Here is a 17,019-nt window from a genome sequence, read left to right on the forward strand (position 1 = left end):
AAGTGAGTTCAATGTGAGTCATTTAGTTTGGGCCAAAGCAATCAACATGGCTTGCTACTATAGCAACCGACTCTATTATCATTCCATGATAGAGAAGACACCATATGAGCTCTTGAATGGAAGAAAGCCCAATATTGCATATTTTTGGGTTTTTGGTTGCAAATGCTACATGTTGGGTCCATAAACCTAGGGTCCCTCGGGGACTGGTTTCCGCGCCAAGGCTCGGCCCAAAAGTCTTAAAACAACAGGGCAGGGGGCAGTCCAGCAACCGATCAGAAGGCTAGGCCCAAGAAGAGCAACACCCGCTCGTCGGCCACTTCGGCCCACCTATCCGACCGGATCGCTCGATTCGGGCTCTAGCCGGCCTCCGATCAGAAGGCCTACCCCTAGCCCTAGTTCCGACTCTGACCCCGCGACTAGGGCTCATGGGAACCCTGCTCACCGCTCTTCTCCGACCGGCACACTCAGAGCCGACTAGAGCCATCCAACTAGGGGCGCCTCGTTCGGTAGGAACCAGAAGACGTGCGGAGAAAGGCAAGGCAAGGGCTCACAAGTCAAAACCACTATACCAGGGACCATACCCTGCACAAAATAGTACTCTGCAGCCACCATGACACAAACAGTATTGTAGGCGCTGATATCTCCCCCTACAGTATTGTAGAGGCCGCTAAAACTCCCATACGGTAAGCCCCCGCGTGTCTCTGGACATCGATCGCGGTATGGGCACCAGGATTTGCCGTACCGGGTGAACACAGCGTGACTCCTCACATGCCACTCAAATAGTATTTGTAGGTACCGGCGTCCATCCTTCCTGAAGAAGATAGCATGACCTCCTATGCGCATCTGACATTCTACAACGACATCAACAGTGTTGGGAGCGCATACCATTATCCAATCGTCATCAGCGTGGGCAGCAAGGCTTAAAGACATCCGTACCCTCTCCCTCTCACCTGTAGAGCCATCCCCTTCATCTATAAAAGGGGATGCGCTCCCTCCAACAAGACGATGGGAAAAAAGGAGTCCAGAGTTCCTTAGATCGACATTGACACCTCACAACCACAGAACCACCAAGTTCTGACCGCAAGCACACGCTCGAATACCTAGCTCATAGCGAAGTTCCTGTCACTCTTGGCCCTTCGGTCGGAGCCGACCGGACCTCTTGTACACCCCATCTTTCTCCCTCTCGTTTGTAACCCCACTACAAACTTCGAGCACCTGGGCTCAGGAATAAAGTCACCGACTGACCCCAACTGGACGTAGGGCATATTGCCCGAACCAGTATAAATCCTATGTCATTGAGTACTAGGCCACCTCCGATCACAACATATAGCAAAACTACAATATTCACTAGTTGGTCACTTTCTGCACCGACAGTTGGCACCGTCCGTGGGGAAGACGTTGTACGTTCAACACTTTTTGGTCATCGGATGGCCCATTTCTTCACCACCCCCGCCGTGATGGGCTCGGGCGATACGATTCGCTTCAGCTCATTGGAATTTCCCGCACTCTCGTCTACCGGGATGTGGGTTCCACCCGTCTTCGAGCCATCCCAGGCCTTCCTCTTCGAAAGCCTGGACTTCATCACCGACTGACTCGGCGTACTCCACCTCCGCGAGAAGGCTCGTGACCCGGCACCCATTAGAGGGATGTCCTCCATCGACTCCGGGACGCGCGACTTCGATGACGCGGCATCTGTGCTTCATTCCGAGCAAACTCTCTGCTCAAACCCCACTGTGAGTAATATACATGCTATTATATACTCACTATTCTCTATCTTCCACCAATTACCCAGTGGAACCCCGTTGTCCCTAACGCAACCACCATACGGCCAGTTCCCCTATGGCCTCGCGTCTTCCATGGACGCATATGCCCAGGGGCTCCGAAGGATGCTCGTGCCGCCTCCTCTCGCATCCGAATTCATGGGAATGGCGAGCTATGCTCCCACCTATTTCTTCAACCTCATGGATGACGATGGCGAGAGCGACGGCTCTAGCATCAGCGACATGGAACCTAGCCACCGTCTGTCCTAGGAATGCGCCATGGTGGACCCTCCGGGACACCCACCGACGGAAGCAGAGTTCTCATGGACTCATGCCCCTCAGGCTCCTCATGTGGAGGCCCCCGAGCTCACACGTGAGCATAGGGAGGAACTACGACAACAATGGCTGCTTGAGCCACCGACTGCACCAGCGCGCTCGGTGCACCATACAGCGCCCCGTGCGCATAGACCGGTGAATGGTGCTCAGGGTCACGTCTATCAGCCCTAGCGCAACGTCTCAGTTCGGGGGACTAATCCCTCGCAGTTCGCTCGGGCCAGTTAGAACGTTGCCGCTGCGACAATGCTCCTGTGCGACCCGCCCGAGCCGAACAACCCTCGCGAATGGGGCGATCCACTAGAACCTCCGGGCACTGCTGGAAACCGCCGCCGTTCAACAAGCGAAGTGCTCTGTATCGCGACACCGACTCACAACCTCGCTCCCCGTCCGGGGAACAGGGACGCAACAGATGGGACACTACACCCTATCACCGCAACAACCACAGAGTGTGGCACAGGAAGCCGCAATGGCACCTCACCTTGACTTGACGACCGCCCCATACCGACCGCCTATCTACACGTGGCTCGGGCCGAACCAAGACACACGCAGTGTCTACCAGAGTCCCAGCCCCGACCGCTTGGGACCACGGACCTTTGTCCAACCGTTCCAGCAAGCGCCATTCCCACCGCGCCTCAACGAAGGCCATGACAAAGGTAAGGCCAAGCACCAGGATCAAGATGAGGGCCCCTCCACGCAGAGGGGAAAAAAGAACAGAAAGGATCACCGCCAATCGGCTAACTTTGCGTCGGTCACCATGGCCGATCATGCGGGCACGCAGCCCCAGCAAGACCCTCTGGGCCACTTCCATGATCTCATGGAGAGCCTGTGCACCAACCACGACTACCCTGTCAAACACCTCTACAAGGACTGCTAGCTCCTAAAGCGCCTGCTGAAGTAGCTGGCAGGCCAAAGGAAGAAAAAGGCGAGGAAGCAGCAACCGAAGAAGGGGGCGCAGCGGGCAAGGATCCAGACGACTGAAGGATGAAGTGATCCAACTGGACGCCTACCGACTGAAGGACAACAACGATGACGCTCTCTCCGAGCACCTTGGAACAGCTATGTCATTTCTTCTTTTCCTAAGTTTTAGTCTTACCTTTACTTAGCGAACGCTCCTATAAAAGCACCCCGACCTGAACACTTTTCAGCTCGAGGTGCTCGGGGGCTCCACTAGGGTGCTCTACTACTCCTCTATTTTTGTTTTTACTTTAAGTACTCTTTTACTTTCATATGGAGAAACTCCTTCCTACCCAAAACAAAAGGGCAGTTCATTCCTTTGATTTACCTTACGTAACTTTGCTTTAGAACATTCTGACTGATCGCACCCCGCCTTTTCCTATGGTTACGACTGGCCGAGCCTCGCGGGCCACGCCTCGGGCTCACAAAGTTGCACCCTACGGAACAAATGGGCAGGTACGAGAAAGAAAGAAATTTAAAACAAAATTATGCTAAGGGAAAACTAAGGAACGAAAGGGAACAAGCTTCCCCGAATGGAGCAACTCCATCACAAAAACAAAAACCAATTGCAGTCATTAAAACACACACGAACGTTTTACATGGGGGCTCCCCCACAAACTTAAACTCTTTATGTTTACTAAACTACTTATATTCTGCAAGTTATTAAACCGACCCGGCGGCATCTGCTGGCGGCGCAACCGACGAAGGCGCAGGCTGCGCACTCCCCGGTGGCACGACGTTTGGCTCGGTCAAGGCCAAGGCGACATCCCCTCCCAAACCAGGCTCTAGGCTATCCATAGGCTTGGAAGCATCCTCTCCACGCATGCTTCGGGCCATGTCTTGACGGCGAACATCCATCACCCACTCGGCGGAGACTTGCTCTGACACCGACTGCGCGTGCGGCAGCAAGCTCTCCCCGATTGATTGGATGTCCTCCATGCTCAGGCCTTCAGCATACATGTTGCAGATAGTGGCGAAGTCCAGATTCGGGTGGTACATCGCCACCGAGGTCAGCACCCCTGACGCTCCATAAAACAGCCCGCTCCTAACAAGGTCCTTGACCACATCCGGGACCTCCGCCAGCTGAACCATGGGCGCGCTGGTACTTGGCGCCAACCCAAAGACTTCCGAGACGATGAGCTAGGCAGTGTTGCGGATCTGGCCGACCTCCCCTTCGAGAGCACATTGCTCTTCATGGGACTTGGCTAGCTCCTCTACATTCTGGCTAAAGTTCACCTTGGTCATCTCCAGGTCTCGCTCTAGTGCCTTCACCTTTTCACCCAGCTCTGCAAGAAGGGCGACAAGCTCAGAAACAAGCTGGGGGAAAATCAACACCACGAGAAAACAAAAAGGTACACACCGATGTGAGAGGCCTCAAGGGTGGAGAGATCCTCTGCCTGCCGAGCCACCTGCTCGCACAGCCAGGCACTCACGTCCTCCATCCCCATCACCTGGTCTCGGAGCGCGAGCACCTCCCAATCCGCTTCCAATCGGGCCCTCTGCTCCGCCTCCAAGGCCTTCTGTGCTGACTCCAGGGCGGCCCGCTCTGGCTCAAGGGCTGCCAAGGCCTCTTGAAGCGCTGCCTCGGTGTTCGCCAGGGACGTCCGCAGTCCTGCCTCAGTCTCCTCCTGGCGGACCCTTGCCGCCTTGAGCCCTTGCTCGGCAGTAGTCGCCCGCTCCACCGCACGCTGCCCCTCCGCCCGCGCCTCGGCCGCCCAGACCTAGGACTCACAGCAAGCGGACTCCACCCGATGCTCAAGCTCGGCCATCCAGGCGTGTTTCGCCTAGAGGAAGTAAGACTTGCGGGACAACACCTTCCTTATTTCCTGTGAAAAACAGGCATGCTAAAAACAACCAACGAAAGATTCAAAGGGCAAGGATAAGTACTAGAAACTCACCTCTGCGGCGAGCTGCAGGTTGACCTTAACCAGCTATCGGGCAAACTAAGCCTACTTCTGGGCACTCTCAAGCTTCGTAGACAGCTTGGTGAGTTCAGACACCGCGGCATGCCCTTGCCCCCTGAAAATGTCCTAGAGCTGGCGCTCCCAAGAATCCCAAAGGATGAACCTCGCCTTCGATGGGTCCTCAGGGCAGGGCCACTCTAGGTCACCCTCTAATGAACCACCGGAGGGCACAGCCTCCGACCGGACCACCACCAGCTCCAGCGGTGACACCGGCGGTTCCGCCATGGTACCCGCCTCATCGTCAGACGGGATCTCCACCACCTCGTTCGCATGGGACACCGCCGGGCGTCCCAACTCTGTCCTGGCCACGCTTCCCTCTAGTGCCTTCGGCTCCAATGGCAAGGATAGGTCGTGCAGCCCTCCACCCGGCGAGGTAGGGAGCTTGCCCCTCCTCGTCTCCTCCACCGCAACTGGCGGAGGAGGGGCCACGAGAGTTACCCCTGACACAACCTCCACCATTGGCACCGGGATCACCGCCAACAACATCGCCGCCACTATCATGTTATCAGCAGCCGCCCCGGGGAGCACCACCCCTGGGAGGGAAGGCTTTGCCACCACCACCCTGCTGCCCCCTTCGCTCGCCGCAACACGCTGCAGAGTGGTCCTCCAAGCCTCTTGCATGGGGGTCGGAGCGATGCTCAACCCCAGCATCCCCCGGCCGCTGACAAAAATCGCGGGTATGCCACACTCCAAAAAAGACTTAACCATTAAAAGTCGAAGAAGCAACAAAAGGAAACATACTGGGTCACGAGCGGCACGACTCTGAAGGCAGGCTCCAAACACAATGGGCCCACAGGACAAGGACTGCTCCAAGGCTACGACCCATGCCCCCTCACTTCAGACGGGGTCGGAGTCATCCGGACCGGCCCCTGCCTGGCCTACGGGTTGCTACGACCTCTAGCTCGGGGCTTCCTGACCGGAAGCAGCGAGTGGGGCGTCCCCCGACTGTGAGTCACACATCGACCGGGCGCCAGTCTGCCCCTCAGACCGCCCGGACTGCTCGACCGCACCCACGGCAGGCGGGGCCTCCTCCGGCTGCAAATCCGGTGTTGGCACCGGCCCCGTCGCTGCACAAGCGCTGGTCCGCTCCTCAGACCATCCGGCTCCCCCAGCCACATCTGCCACAGGCGACAACAGGACCGGCGACACCGCCGAGAGGCACGGTGACTGCGTCCGCTTCGCCACTCGCTCACCAACGGCGCCCGCGCTTGCCGCACGCTTCCTTGACGTAGGAACCTCCGCACACCGTGCGGCCTCCTGCTCCTCACCAGCGGATGTCGCCGTAGGGTCACGACGCACCACCGAGGTCACAACGACCTCCTGACTCTCCTCCTCATCGGATAAGACCATGTCATCCACATCCAAAGGATCGCCCGACACGAGTTCCGACTTGATGTCGCTCCTACGTTCCCCGGCCCTCACGCGTTGGGCGACCTCCTGCTTCTTCTCTTCCTTCCACTGAACCTCCTTGGTTTATTTCTTCTTCCAGGCGTCTGCCGCCTCCTTCTGGGAGGCCTGCCGGGCCTAGCCCGCCGGTCCCTTGGGAAGGTGCGGCCAGGACTTGTACCTCCCAAGCCCCTATGGAATGAATGAACTGAAATAAAAAAAAAGGGGGCAGAGAAAAAGCATGAACAAAATAAGGGAGCGTACCAGCGTGGGCACGATCGAGGCATTGAACGGTATGGGTTTTCCCACCACTGTCTCTCCGGGCCTCAGCTGCAGCACTCGGCCGATGCGACTCCAAATCTCATCGTCTAGCAGCTCCTCTGGTGATGCGTGGTCTGGGTCTGACCGGCCACTGTATGTCCACATCGGGTGCGTCCTCTCCGCCAACGACGCAACCTGGCACCGGTAAAGGGTGTGGAACACCCGCACCCTGTTGAGGCCGCCCCTTATGAGCTTCCAGAGCTCCTCCTCAATGGCCTCCACCTTGTGCCTCTCCGTGTGGGCACAGCCCCATGACCAGCTCTTCTGCTTCACCGGACTCCCACCGGTAAACACTAGAAATGGCACCCCCGCCGGATTCCTAATGTAGAACCACTCCCCAAGCCATCCCCGATTGGAGTCACATGGGGAGTACACGGGATATGAGCCTCTCGCATGCGGCTTCCTCTACAGGGCGAAGCCTCCGACCAGTGCGATCTCGGCCAAACTCTAGTCCGCCATAGCTCTCCCAAAGAAGAAAAGCTGGAAGAGATCCGCGTGCGGCTCCATCCCGAGGAAAGCCTCACAGACGGTGACGAAACCAGCAAGGTGCAGCACCCCCGTCGGATTGAGATGCTGCAGCTCTAGACCCCACTCGTTGAGGAGCCCACGTAGGAACCAGTGCGCGGGGTATCCTAATCCGCGCTCGTGGAAGGTAAGGAAAGAAACCACCTCATCGGGACTAGGTTGCGGGAACTCCTCCCCTCTAGGGACCCTCCAGTGCGCCACCTCCTGCGGCGGCAGAAACCCCTTCGTGACAAAATCCTCCAGCACCGACTTCCTCATGTTGGACGTCCGCCGGTCCGACATTTCGCTCCGGATCAAAAAAAGGTTGGTGAGTTCTTCTCTTCTCCCTCGCTTCCCCCCCCCCCTTCTTTCATAGAAACCTCTGCAGCTCTCAAGAACGCTCATGGCAAAAAAGGAAGAGAGAAGGCGGCGACAGATGAAGAATAGGCAAAAGAATGAAACAAATACCCTCTCCCTGCTCCTATTTAAAGGAAATGGAACAGTGGTTAAGGAAGGACGCGGGGAAGGTAGAATGGCGGAGCAAGAATTTCTCTCTCTTTTCCATTTAATGTAGATGGGACGTGCCCTGAGCCGATGAGATGTGCCCCGCTTGATGGAACGGCTCCTGATCGGATAGGATGTGGCCTGGCCGTGGCCCACCACTACCACATGATCAATCACTACCACACAACGGGCACAGGAACCGAAGTGCCACCACCAAAAACGAAATCTCTGCCAGAAGAGACCACCGGACCTCCCTGAGTCAATCGAATCACCCAGGAGGGACACCAGGTGACAGGTAAGGAGCAAAGGGACGCCTCATACAGGCCATGCCAACTCCATCTCGAACGACAAGCACAGGTCCCGGTCGGACATTTCCGACTGAAGCTCTCCGAGCCCCGTCACTCCAGTTGTCAAGGTAAACATTACCAAAACCCCCTCTATTTCTTTACAAATCATTCATACATCCATACGCGCATTCATCTCATACGCCTGAACCCCCCGGACGGTTAGGGCATGAACTGCCCAGGGGCTCAGGAACTAAGCATCGCACGTGCAGCAAAATGCACCACAACGCTCCGTGTTGCGTCACGAAGCAGCGGTTTGCCTCATTTGACATGAGCAACCAAACAGAGCCAGGGGAGAAAACCGTAGATGAGCACCGTGCGGCCTTCACCCAGTCTGGCAAACTGGGTCATCTTAACCTTCTTGTTCGATCCTGAACCTCTTGCCAAGCCCACAGAATCTCCATCGAGGGGAGGCCATTAGGCCACCCGGGTCGCTCTCCGGAACAACCTAGGCATCTGCCGGGTTGCAGGTAAAGGAGTAGTGGAATGCCACAAGAGGGCTATGCTGACCCTGTCACAAACGATAGACCCGGATTCCGCTCGATCACACCCATTAGCGAGCTCACCGTGCCAGTCTTCTAGCCCGAGCGATCGGGACAAGCGACGAAACTCAGCCCCTCCGGTTGTGAGGAACCGGATGGGGTAGCGCAAAACAACTCACATCGACCCCCACGAAGGCCCGACAAGGCTCGGGGGCTCAAATGCCAACAACCTTGGGAGCGCGACTCCGAACTCGCGTAACAGCTTCACTTTCGACTACAAAAAAAATCTGGGGACCGCGACTCCGAACTCGTGTAACAGCTTCACTTCCAACAAAAAAAATCCGGGGACCGCGACTCCGAACTCGCGCAACAGCTTCACTTCCGACAAAAACCCTGGGACCGTGACCCTGAACTCGCGTCGATAGGATCTACGACATCCGGCTACGGCCTAGGACCACGACTCCGAACTCGCATAATGGCTTCACTTCCGACTGCACTCCAAGAAACCCTGGCCAGGGACCAAAACTCCGAACTCGCATAAAAACTAACTAAACTAACTACCTCGGCTGCCCAGGCCGCACCAACATCAGGGCCCACGGGCTCTGTCTCGTCTGTCTCCGGAACTAACCATTTCAAAACCACGGTGCGCACCGACACTAGGATCAGTAAGTTCTGTTTCAATCCGATCTTCGCGCCTAAAAACGTCTCGACTACACAACATCACCTTGGTTGACAAAATTCCGTCTTAGACTAAAAACATGGCCACACGCCTGCTAAAAACAATACCCCCTAGACGGTTTCGCCTGAACCGCCTGGGGGCTCGGGGGCTACACCCGCGGGTGCGCTCGCGCGCACCCGTCAACAAGACAAAAATCCCTCGGATGATTCTACTCGAATTGCCGGGGGGCTCAGGGGCTCCTGTCAGGTCCATAAACCCAGGGTCCCTCGGGGACCGGCTTCTGCGCCAAGGCTCGACCCAAAAGTCTTAAAACAACAGGGCAGGGGGGCAGTCTAGCAACCGACTGGAAGGCCAGGCCCAATAAGAGCAATGCCCGCTCGTCGGCTACTTTGGCCCACCTATCTGACCAGATCGCTCGATTCGGGCTCTAGCCAGCCTCCGATCGGAAGGCCTGCCCCCAGCCCTACTTCCGACTCTGACCCTGCAACCAGGGCTCATGGGAACCCTGCTCACCGCTCTTCTCCAACCGGCGCACTCAGAGCCGACTGGAGCCATCCGACTGGGGGCGCCCTGTTCGGTAGGAACCAGAAGACGTGTGGAGAAAGGCAAGGCAAGGGCTCACAAGTCAAAACCACTGTACCAAGGACCATACCCTGCATGAAATAGTACTCTACAGCCACCATGACACAAACAGTATTGTAGGCACCGACATCTCCCCCTACAGTATTGTAGGGGCCGCTAAAACTCCCATACGGTAAGCCCCCGCGTGTCTCTAGACATCGATCGCGGTATGGGCACCAGGATTTTCCGTACCAGGTGAACACAGCGCTACTCCTCACATGCCACTCAAATAGTATTTGCAGGTACCGGCGTCCATCCTTCCTGAAGAAGATAGCATGACCTCCCGTGCGCATCTAACATTCTACAGCGACATCAACAGTGTTGGGAGCGCCTACCATTATCCAATCCTCATCAGCGTGGGCAGCAAGGCTTAAAGACATCCGTACCCTCTCCCTCTCACTTGTAGAGCCATCCCCTTCATCTATAAAAGGGGATGCGCTCCCTCCAACAAGACGACAGGAAAAAAGAAGGAGGCTAGAGTTCCTTAGATCGACATCGACACCTCACAACCGTAGAACCAGCAAGTTTTGACCACAAGCACACGCTCAAATACCTAGCTCGTAGCGAACTTCCTGTCACTCTCGGCCCTTCTGGTCGGATCCGATCAGACCTCTTGTACAACTATAACAGAACCGACCAATTATACAAGATTAAGTAAGGAAATCTTCCGCCGAAGCAGATAATTTAGCAAACTTAAGCCCGTATAACCCGGTAGTCCATGAAACCACGAAGGATTTCAAACCAATCGACATACAAACCAAGATCGTACAAGTTTAGCAATTACCATCACATGTTACATAAAGTTCGCAATGACAATTGGATACATCAGAGTTTAGAACATAAAGTTATTACAACCTAAGTTCAAACTGAAATAGCGGAAGCAAATAGTTTTAAAGCCACACACACACTTTTGGTTTAGATACAGTGCTAGTAGGTAGTCATCTCCAACAAAAGCATTAGATGAGAGATATGGAGTGACCATTGCCCTTGGTCCTAGTTGTCACCCATCGCCGGGTACAGGCAGTTAATGCAATAGCCGTAGTACATTTGACCATCTGCAACAATAATGGGAACAACGCCCTGAGTACGAGAAGGTACTCAGCTAGACTTACCTATCTTAAACCAAAATAAAGCGACACCAAGGATTATGCAAGGCTTTCTTTAGTGGGCTAGCTGACTCGTTTGTGAAAAGCATAAGCTATCATGAAGAAACCATTTTAAGTACTTTGCATCATCTTTATTATGACCTATCCATCTAGGTAAGCACCTATACTATAGCAATCACTTGATTAACCAATAACATCCAGTTACCAACTTAGATTTAGCATATCCCATACCATCCAGATAATCATTAGTGTTCCATCATAATTACTACGATGCTGTAGCTCGAGTCAAGTGCTCACTATCCAGGAGCGATGGCGATTCAAATCGATTCCTAACCAGCTGGTGATTTATTCCTCACACAAACCACACTCACCGATCAAGTGAGCTACAGATCACTAATGACACTTTCCAAGTAGCCGTGGGATAACAGTCATGGACCACACTACCCAGGGACCGCCCGATAGCCAGGACACACCTTGGGCTCACTCTTCGCGTCCCCGTCATACCCTCTTCAGCACCAGTCTGCCAATCTGAGTTTATCTCGGCTCGAATAGTGTCACTAGCTTCGCGGTCGAAAGGTACTTTATTCGGCCAGCTAAATGTGAGGCATACGTTCAACATGACAAGAGGGACGAGCAACGATCGGTCCTTAATCGACACAGATGGAAAACTAATAGCACCCTAGAACCCTGTCTGGTTGCCTCCAACTTTTCCGTCCAATCTCCAATTATCCATCACACATGGTTAATTCCAGGATATCATGCTTTCCATAGCTAAATTCTTCGAGTAACCACCTATAAATGTAGGTGACCGAAAATCACCGATCGCTACCGGTCTAAGCAAGGCTAAGCAGTTATTCGATCCTGACCTAATAGGGTAAAAAGGTAATAAGGTAGGCAAGGATAGTAATAAATGCATCAACGGTTTCAATCAACTCCTACAACTTAATGCAACAATATATAAACTCATATATAGAAAGAATTGCTTTTATAAAGTTGGAGACTTAGAATGCTCTGGGGCTTGCCTCGTTCGAACGAACTAGGTTGATGATCCACGCACTCGGGCAAGTCCTCTCCTTGCTCCTCTTCCTCTGGCACCTCCTGTGAATAGATTTCTTGTGGATCTGTCCCGGTCTGCTCTTCCTGAACTGCTACTAGCAACTTCTCCTACGATCCTGTATGATGCAGATGTATAAGTGCTCATGCATAGGTGCATCGGAGAGATGACATGCAATGATCATGATGCATGGAATGTAAATAAACATGTTTAACTTTATTGGACATAGTAGAAGTAAAGCTCTTCTACAAGGTAGCCAACATCATCCAAGAACATGTACTACTATACTACTACTACAACCACTGTACTAACATGCCAAGTCACCACAGCAAGCTAAGATGCTTCAAAGATACACCAAAGCAAACATTATTAACTAAACATGCATTAAAGAAGATTATTTTATTTCATTTTAAAGTAGGGCTACAACAGCAACATATATTTCTGTTGTTCATAAAATTATGAGAAAATTATAGTAGCTTCCTTAGCCAATAATTAGTCTACCATAAATTTTTCATTGCATGTGGATAAGTATAACAGCCTACACAAAAATGACAAGCTATGGTTGATAATTAAGCATGAAAATACTTTGTACTATGAAAAGTGTCAAACAACAGATTTGGTATTTTTCCCCATGATTTACATAGCAAACAATCACTGTACAAAAGTTTCACCTACATGTTTTATTCATATTTTTGGCTCTAGAAATTTTACAAGAAATAGCAAATAAATGCACCTAAATCACATAGCCATATTTTTCTATAGAACATGCATGACATATATTTTTCCTACAAAGTACATCACTAAAGGAGATTAACAAAACTAGAACCATATTTTTCTGATAATTATTCTATTTACTAGACATTTTCTAAGATAATAGCAAATACAAGAATTAAATAAAACCATATGCAAAAGTATCACAAAACTAACATGCAACATTTTTATGTTGTAGATCTACTTCTAAGAAACACAACAAAATTGGTCTCACTCGATTTGGAGCTAAAATGAGCAAACTATGGATTTTTGAAGCCTTTAAATGCATTTTCCAGAAATCTTTTTCTTTTAAAACGAAAATCCAGCCGTTGAAAACGCTGGGTGCACCTGGTGCAGTGCACCCAGGTTCACGCCGAGGTGCTAACAGCGGGCCCCCATGGGTCAGCCGGCCCCAACTGCCAGCCACCCGCTGCAGGGGAGGCGGCGCTGACCGGCGCGAGCTCGCCATCGGCGAGGCGGACGGCGACGAGGTCACCACCCACGTGACCACCATGCCAAGGCAGACCTACCGGTGCATCTATCGGGGCCAGTGGAGCTTGGGAAGCCGGCCGCTGCCGTGCATGGCAGAGCGGCGGCGCGGGTCATCACCGGTGGGGCGTCCCCAGCCATGGCACGGTGAGTGGAGGCGTGCGGGAGCCTCAGTGACGCAGTGTGGTGCTCATGCGCGAGAAAAGAGAGCGAGAAGGAGGACAAAGGGGTGAGGTCCATAGAGCAGAGCACTCCAGCGAGGAGGAGCTCACTCTGGTGAGCGATTCACGACCGGTGAAAGCTTACCAAGGTGAACCGATGCGAGCACGGGGTGCGCGAGGTGGAGGCGGAGCTCAGGGCGAGATGGAGCGGTCGACGGCGAGCTGGGGTGGCCGGGCGAGCCAACTCCGGCGAGGCGCTGGTGTGGGGCGAGGCGAGTGCGTGCGCGTGCTCTGCTGCTGACGCGTGAGAGGAAAATGGGAGAGAGCACGAGAATGGAGAGGGAGGCTCGGATAGGGGGACTTGAAGGCGGGGCGGGCCGGTTGGAATGGGGCAGGCCAGCGGTGCCGTTGTGGCGATCTCGCCGGTGCATGGCCACCACGCGGCTTGCGCGTCCTGGCACTGTCGGAGCGTGGGCGCGGGGCGAGCGGGGAGGCGCGGCGTGGGCCTGGGCCGGCAAAGCGGCTGCAGGGCCAGGGCGAAACACGCGGTGCTGCGGGCCGAACCCACGAGCGGGCCAGAAGGGAGGCGGTGGCCCAACTAAGGTAGAACTATTTTTTTCATTTTCTTTTCTTTCCCAAATTCATTCAAATGAAATTTTAAACCTTTTGAAAGCAGTTTCAAAAGTTGGTCCCAAAATAGAACTTGCTCAGAAAAATGTACTCTACAACTTTGCCAAAAGAGTAAGGCCAAAATCAATTATATTTTGAAACTACAGATTTAAAGTTAATTTAAATCAAAAACCCCATTTTAGAAGATTATTTTTAAAAGCAAAATTTGAGAAAAACTTTGAATATACACCTTGCTCCAAATTGCATCCTAATTATTCTAAGTGGTCTAAGTGATCAACCAAGGTACACACATCGCAAAACAAACATAGCATCCAATCTATTAAAACAAAACTATGCAACATACATGTTTCATTAGTATGTTTCAATTCTATATTTCATGTCATGCTTATGAATGCATAATAATGATTATGCTCATGATTTGCAAAATGTTAATGCATGCTTAACACCGAGGTGTTACAGCCCTCCCCCCTTATAAGAATCTCGTCCCGAGATTTTTGAGTTACGAACCATTTGTTATAAAAATCCTTATAAGCGTTTTGCAGATATTCTCCTGTTTCCCATGTCACATCACCATCATCGTGATGACTCCACTGTATCATATATGTTCTCACCACTTTATTCCGAGTGACTCGGTCCTTAGTGTCCAAAACTTGAACCGGTTGCTCATGGTATTCCAAGTCTGATTTGATCCGAATGCCCTAAGGTTCTATTCTCTCTTCCGGAACACGCAAGCACTTCTTCAACTGTGATACATGGAAGACTGGAAAGATCGAACCCATTGCTTTTGGTAACTGTAACTTATAAGCCACGGGACCCTTCTTCTCTATGATCTTGTACGGTCCTACAAACCTAGCGGCAAGTTTCTTCTTGATTCCAAACCGTTTCTTCTTCATTGGGGTAACTTTCAAATAGACATAGTCACCAACTTGAAATTCTAGCAGTCTCCTTCTCTTATCTGCATAACTCTTCTGGCATGACTGTGCCGCTTTCATGTTTTGTTGGATAATACGGACCTTTTTCTCAGCCTCATCAACAAAATCGATTCCGTAAAACCTTCTCTCTCTAGGCTCAACCCAATTCAACGGTGTCCTACATTTCCTGCCATACAATGCTTCAAATGGAGCCATCTTGATACTCTCTTGGTAACTGTTGTTGTAAGCAAACTCTACCAAAGGTAACCATGATTCCCATGAACCCCTAGACGATAACATACGAGCTCTAAGCATATCTTCAAGAACAGCATTAACTCGCTCTGTCTGCCCATCTGTCTGTGGGTGGTAAGCTGTACTACGAACCAAGCTATTACCCAAACCTTTATGAAGATGTTCCCAAAAATGAGCGGTAAACTGTGACCCACGGTCAGACACGATAGTCTTTGGTATACCATGTAATCGGACAATCTCTGCAATGTACTTCTCAGCATACTGAGGGGGTCGAAAAGCGTTCTTGATTGGTAAAAAGTGAGCTGATTTGGTAAGGCGATCTACAATCACCCAAATCGAATCATTCCCCTTTGGTGTGGTGGAAAGACCGGTGATAAAATCCATACTTATACCATCCCATTTCCAATCTGGTACTGACAAAGGTTGCAACATTCCTGTGGGTCTCACGTGAAGAGCTTTCACTCTACAACACATGTCACAACGAGCAACATACGCTGCAATCTCCTTCTTCATCTTCGTCCACCAATAATGAGATCTCAATTCTTGGTACATTTTGCTACCTCTAGGATGGATAGACAACTTAGAGTGATGAGCTTCATCCATTAATTTGTTCTTGAGCTCTCGATCTTTAGGTACAACCAGACGGTCCTTAAACCATAACACTCCTTGTTCATCCACTCTAAAGTGCTTGGTCGGTTCTTTCTTCATTTTCTCCTTGATATGGAATATTCCCTTATCTGTTTTCTGACCCTCAATGATCTTGCTCTCCAAGGTACAACTAACCTGGATATTATGCAACATAGCAGGATGCAACAAATTGAACCCATCTTCAAACAATGGTTGCACAGCAAGAGAATGTGACTTCCTGCTTAAGGCATTTGCTACTACATTTGCCTTTCCTGGATGATAGTGCACATTCAGATTATAATCCTTTATCAGCTCTAACCATCTTCTCTGTCGCATATTCAACTCAGACTGAGTAAATATGTACTTGAGACTTTTATGATCTGTAAAGATATTGCACACATTCCCAAGCAAGTAGTGTCTCCAAATCTTTAGAGCATGCACAACGGCCGCAAGCTCTAAATCATGCGTAGGATAGTTAACCTCATGCTTCCTCAACTGACGTGAGGCATAAGCAATGACCCTTCCATCTTGCATCAGAACACATCCTAAACCATTCTTTGATGCATCGCAAAACACATCAAATGGCTTCTCTATATCCGGTTGCGCCAGAACAGGAGCAATGGTTAGCAAATTCCGCAAGGTGCAGAAAGCTGCCTCACACTCCTCTGTCCAAACGAACTTATGATCCTTCTATAGCAAACTTGTCATTGGCTTGGCAATCTTTGAGAAGTCCGGTATAAAATGACGATAGTAACCGGCTAATCCAAGAAAACTCTGAACCTCATGAACTGTGCTTGGTGTCTTCCAATCCATAACCTCTTGTACCTTACTAGGATCCACTGAGATTCCATTCTCAGATAACACATGATCGAGAAAAGGAACTGTCTTCAGCTAGAACTCACATTTACTAAACTTAGCATACAACTGGTGATCTCTGAGTCTAGTCAAGACAATTCTTAGATGCTCTGCATGATCCTGTTCGTTCTCTGAGTATACTAGAATGTCATCAATGAACACAATCACGAACTTATCCAACTCTGGCATAAAGACCGAATTTATCAGATACATAAAGTATGTAGGAGCATTTGTCAAACCAAAGGACATGACAAGATACTCGTACAACCCATATCTGGTGGAGAACACGGTCTTGGGTATATCTTGTGGTCTAATCTTGATCTGATGGT

Source organism: Miscanthus floridulus, chromosome 9 (assembly GCF_019320115.1).
Source record: "Miscanthus floridulus cultivar M001 chromosome 9, ASM1932011v1, whole genome shotgun sequence".
Lineage (NCBI taxonomy): Eukaryota > Viridiplantae > Streptophyta > Magnoliopsida > Poales > Poaceae > Miscanthus > Miscanthus floridulus.